The 6,363-nt window shown below is 27.3% G+C and overlaps 1 pseudogene; it reads left to right on the top strand.

Moving 5' to 3' along the window:
• The first annotated feature begins 801 nt into the window (after positions 1-801).
• Positions 802-3,896, top strand: LOC149886127 (uncharacterized; annotated as a pseudogene).
• The last annotated feature ends 2,467 nt before the right edge of the window (positions 3,897-6,363 follow it).

Raw genomic sequence — 6,363 nt, 5'->3', positions numbered from 1 at the left:
ATCGGTATAATAACGATAATTTTTACAATATTCCAATTTTTTTTTTTTTTTAAATGCCAAATTTTAGTTCAAATATATAATAAATCTTCAAGTCGAGTCAAGATGTCCTTTTGCCTATCTTTACCGGTTTTACAAGTTAATCCTTCCCAATCGTATATATTATCTAGATGTCTAACTTCACAAAAATTCTGTAAAGAAAAAGTGAAGCAACACTGTTCTCCAAATTGACCCCCAGGTTGAAACTCTCCCCACTCCTGATTTTTTTACATTTAATCAATCATATGCATTAGTAAACACAATATATGTTGTTAAAAAAATTCTGAACTAAGTGCTAAATATGTATACTTCCAAAATTAAAACGCATAATTTTTGGCTTTTTTTCTTCTAAAGTTTTAATAAAGTCAGCCATTATTGTAGTCAAAATAACCCATTAATATATATAAGATTAAAGTACTTCAGGTAGAATAATGTATTTGATAGAAAGTAATGTATTTCAGGTAAATAGGAGTACTATTAGGCAAACCTCTGATATGTATCCAGACAAATAATTAGCCAGGGTCAAATACTTTAAATGTAGCTGAAAAAATCTGTGGACTGCTATTTAAATCTTAGTATAGATTATTTATATCTATGATTTTATAATTTAAAAATAAGGTTAATAAGATCAGTTAAAACATTTTTTCTCTTTATGCTAATTTATAGTTTGATTCAATATATTTTTTATTGTTTTTACATATTTCAAAAACTGTTATAAAATTTTTACTATTAATTTTAGAGGAGTTTCTCATAACTGTTGCAAAAGTAAAGCTGTAACCAATATAGTAGATATTAGTGAATCACTTGGAGATAAACATGCAGAACAAGTAGCATCTGGATTGTTAAAGCATAAAATGGAGAGTGAAAGCATTGTAAGTGTAGAGCAGTTCAAGATGTCTACAGGTGGAAATCTTTTCTCTGTTACAGTTGGAGTAAATGAAATTAAGTCAAAAAGAAAGAAAGTAAATCATATCTTGTTCCAAAATATTATGGAGCTATAAATGCATTAGAACTCTCTAAAAATAAAACCAAAAAATCATGTTCTGCTTTACACAGGAATCTAACAAGTGCTGTAGAATCAATTATTAATGTTAAAATAACTGAATTGCAGGAAACTCTGAATATCTTTAAATGGTGGTCAAAACTTCTTAAAAGTTATTATTGTTTTCGATCCAAAAAATCATTATTCTTCCTTTGAAATATATGAAGATTCAGGTGTCAAGCAATGCTATATTCTTACCATTGTGGAGATGGTCTTAGAGGATAATGGCAATCTCCAAAAATTATTGGTACTTCTTCAACTTGAAGAAGTAAACTTCAGTATGGCATTTAACCTAAAGTGTGCAAATAGTGTTTTTAGAACTTTCAAGTCACTCTGGTAAATATGCCTGCCTGTATTGTGAAGGAGAATGCTCCCTTGAAGCAGGGAAACTAAGAACGTTGGACTCTATAGACTTATGTTATGATCAATATGTATATGGTGGAAAAAAAAGATTGAAAATGCAGGAATACAAAAATGTAATAAATCCTCATTTCATTTACTTAAAAGAAGATCAAGAAACTTTTCTTGAACACATTGTTCCTCCACCTGATCTTCACATTATGATGGGAGTTGTGGATAGACTTTGTACTTTGCTTTAATACGTTTGGCCAGCTTTTCAAAGCTGGTTGAAAACACATTACATATTAATGAGAGGGTATCATGGTGTAGGTTTAGATGGAAACAATGTTAATTGATTTATGCCCCTATTAGATATTTTGGAGAAGGATGCGACCTTAACTGCAGCAATCAATATTTTATCAATAATGAATTGTTTGCGTAAGTTTTCATTAGTGAAATCAGCTGTGTTTGGTTTGGAAATGGGTACAGATATTTCTGTTAAAATTGAAGATTTCAAAAGTTCATTTTCTAGTCTTCAACTATATACAAAAGATGTATTTAGCTATGACTTGACAGTTTCATGGAAAATACATATTTTAGTGTGTCACATTCTCACCTTTGTAGATTGCAATAATATCAGCTTAGGTAACTATGAAAAGACTTGGATGAACTATAAAAGAAACATAGGATAAAAAGTTATGGAGAGCTAAAATCTGCTGTGGTAAATTTTAATTTAAACATGCATTTTTTCGGGTGCATAAATTTTTGGTGGTGTTTCTTTAAATATTTGAAGTTTTTTATAAAATTCTACAATTTTTTAAATAATAGCGATTACTTAAACATTTATTAATAGCGATTGTTTAAACACAAAACCTTGATCATAACTTGTTTGTGAGTAATCAAGTAGTTTTAGTTAAGATAAATATGTTAAAAATAACTTATGTTATTGTTAATAATAATATAGCATATGTAACAAAACATTGTTATGTTACATACTAATTGCTAAATTCATAATAGATACTTTGTCAATTTTATTTAGCCTTGTTGTTGTGACTAATAACTTTAGATCAAATTAAATTCTTGTTATGTTATGTTGCAATGTTGCTAAGTGGTCTTTATACGCAAGATCTGCATATAAATATATACAGGATGCCTGCCAAATCAGGGAAATGCCAGGGAATTCGGATATCTTCAAAAAAATCAGGGGATTATCAGAGAAATTAGGCTAAATTTTAGAAAAATCAGGAAAGATGAGTCTTTATCAAACTTATATAACTTAAATAAGTTGTATATAGTTCACTTAATCTAAAAGTTTATTTGGCAGATAGTTTTATGAACTTCTCTTGATATATTAAATGTGGGTTGTATTATTGTTTATATTTTTGCAGTTGAAGAGCATTTTTCTAAACGAGAAATAGGTAAATATCAGGGAAAAGCTAGGGAAATCCAACTTAAAATATTGGCAGACACCCTGTATATATATATATACATATATATATATATATATATATATATATACATATATATATATATATATATATATATATATATATATATATATATATATATATATATATATATATATATATATATATATATATATATATATATATAAAAACTATGTTAGTGTATTCTATAAATAGAGTGCTCAATGGTCTTAAAGAGCAGAGCAGTAATAAATTAGTAAAAACACTTATCTAATTTTTTCTTCCACAACTTGTTTCACCATCAGGAAGGTTAACAAATTAATCATTAGTTAACATGTTATATATTAACCTTATATATTTACAAACTTATCTTTTACCATCACTAGGTTTATCAGACTTCCTGATGAACCTACCGATGGTAAAACAAGCTGTCAAAGAAAAAATTAGATAAGTATTTTTGCTAATTTATATATATATATATATATATATATATATATATATATATATATATATATATATATATATATATATATATATATATACACATATATCACAATAATTTCGTGTATATATACACACACGCATTTATAAATATATATATACATATATATATATATATATATATATATATATATATATATATATATATATATATATATATATATATATATATATATATATATATATACATATATTTACATATACACGTGTATATACACACACATATATAAATATATATATAAATGTAGTTGCGTCATTGTGTAATTCATTGTGCACTATGAATTAAGAATTGATATTTAAATTGTAAGTACGAAGAGTCGGTAGAGTACGAAGAGTCGGTAGAGTATGAAGAGTCGGTAGAGTACGAAGAGTCGGAAGAGTACAGTGATAGTGATGAAGAAAGTGCTTTAAGGTCAAAACCGGTTTTTGTTAGAAAGAGCGATCGTGTAACTGTTCAAGAGCGTGTGCAAATGAGGCAGGAAGAGTTTCCGAATAAATATGCAGATTTTGTGATCTGGAGATCAAGGGGTGTTATAGTTGCGTCATTGTAATTCATTGTGCACAATGAATATGCAGTTCAATGACTATATATGGCTCGTTGTGCATAATTCATTGTGCACAATGAATTAAGAAATGGTATTTAAATTGTAAAAGCGAATGAATGTGAGGATGAAATACATAACGTATATAGAATGTAGTCGTCTCAATATTACAATAAATATATAGTAAACTAGATCGTAACTAACAAAATTATTGTTATTAACCTATTTTTGTTCATTAAGCAATCAAACTATGTGGAGTTTTCTTTGCTGTCTACTTAAAACCATTCTTTTTTGGAGATGCTACTTAACTGAACACAAACTAGTTCAAAACTCATGCATGAGTATTAAACATATGGTTTCCAACTTTTCTTAAACTTGGTTTATCAATAAGTAGGATCAAAATCAAACTGAACCTAAGGTTCAGTTGGATTTGAGCTCTAAACCATTAAACATTGGTTTAATCAGATGTCACCTCAACTGCAGTGATGATCAAACAATTTTGGTCCAATTATATTTGATAGTTTTTACATATCCAAGACTTTGGGATGTAATGATATATAAAAAAGGGTTTTAATTTTTTTACTATGATAGTAATAACTATGATACAATCAAAAATAGCTGTATTTTTTCTATAAAAGAATACTTACAAAATAACAAAAAACTGCTGTTTTAAATAAACATATCCTTAACTTGCACATTGATCTGAATATCAGGCTTTTATTACTTTTACAGTATATCCAATATAATAAATCATCACATTTGTAATAGACAATATTAATTACTTGAATTTAAATTATAGTCACATTTAGGTAACTTTTAACTTTAGAAATTATAATTTAACATACAAACACAACTTATCTAAAAGCATCTATAATTTTGTAGTCCTAACATATTTTTAAGATCTAACATATTTTATTTGACGATAGCAATAATACACTTGAATTAATTAATTTTGTAAGCTAAACAAACCAACTTGTTATTTTCACATTTAACCAAAACATGACTGACTGCTATATGCTATATAGTATACCTATATAATATAGATAACACAGTAACACTACTTTTTTTTTTCTGTTGAAAATAGACAAACTTGAAAAACACCAAACAATGTTTCGAATAAGCCTCGTAAAACTGTAAAACGTTTTCTTAATCCAGCAGCATTTTAATTTCAAATTAAATTTGAATACATAAAATTGGTTTTGCGATCAGCTACACTTTGATCAATTTCAATGTGTATACGCTTACTAAGTTCAGACTTGAGATTAAAGTAGATGCAGACTGTTCTTATTTTAGCTGCTAAAATGATGTTCTAAAAATATTGTGAATTTTTCATTTGCATTAACATATCACATGTCATATAACTATTTAAAATAATTACTTCTAAACAAAATCAAATGTGGCAAGTGAAACTTTGTGTTAAAACTTAAACAGATTTATATCACAGGAATATATGGAAAATAATGCAATTACTGTCTTCTTATTAACAACTTTTATCATTAGTTCTGCCATTTGTAGCGAAATTACATTTTGACAAGGCGCATAATTTCATGCAATAAAAACTTTGAACGCCCGGAGAATGCAGATAGTTCAAAAATAAAGCTGGCGGAAAATGCAGATAGTCCAATTTTGTTTTACGCGGAGATTGCAGATATGCCAATTTTGTTTTTGGCGGAGATTGCAGATAGTCCGATTTTGCGCGGAGCCATCGCAATCCTGATGATTTTAGTCGCATTTTATGATACAAAAAAAGAAGTCAAAAAGCAGTAGGTGAAACAAGTAGAATGGTATGAATAATAATTTCAGTCTTAGCGATAGAGAAATAGCAAGAATAACTATTTTGAAAATTGCATCATAAATCCACTAAAAAATTATAACAAGAGGTATAACAGATCCAAAAGATAGAGAAAACCAATGAACACGAGGATCATTTATTTTATCATAAAAATTTGTAGAAATAATGCTTTAGTATGACATTTTCACGAAGAATTTAACTCAATATCTTTTATTTTACAAAAGAATTACAAGTCAAAAAAAATTTTCATGTTTTTTATTTTTTGAAACCACTGAGTGTTTTTCAGATTTTTTTTACAAGAGCTTTTGGCGGTTTTATTCATATTTTAATGAGAACCATTTACTTTATTGAAAACAGCAAAACTTTTCTCATAAGGAAACTTTTAAAAGTTTTAATCAAAGAAATCTCTTTGTTTTGTTTCTTGGTTAAGTGACGTCACTGTTATTACTTTTTTAATGAAATTGTTTCTGTTATGTGGCATTTTAAATTACAAAAGACAATTTAAATACACCACTTTGCATTACATAATATTTATAGTCGTTGTTATCGAACACAAATCTTGTAGTATTGGAATATCATAAAGAAATAAATAAAAAAAAACTGCCTTCACATCTTAGTATTTGCTTTGATTAAAGTTGTTTACTTTTCATGTTAATTCCTTTACTTTCCTCCTCACATTGCTCG

The sequence above is a fragment of the Hydra viridissima genome, unplaced genomic scaffold (genome assembly GCF_058129835.1).
Source record: "Hydra viridissima isolate aposymbiotic clone 2 unplaced genomic scaffold, HvirCarnegie_v1 scaffold_7, whole genome shotgun sequence".
In the NCBI taxonomy this organism is placed as follows: domain Eukaryota; kingdom Metazoa; phylum Cnidaria; class Hydrozoa; order Anthoathecata; family Hydridae; genus Hydra; species Hydra viridissima.
Note: the sequence above shows the minus strand (reverse complement) of the source record. Positions and strands in the feature narration are given on the sequence as shown.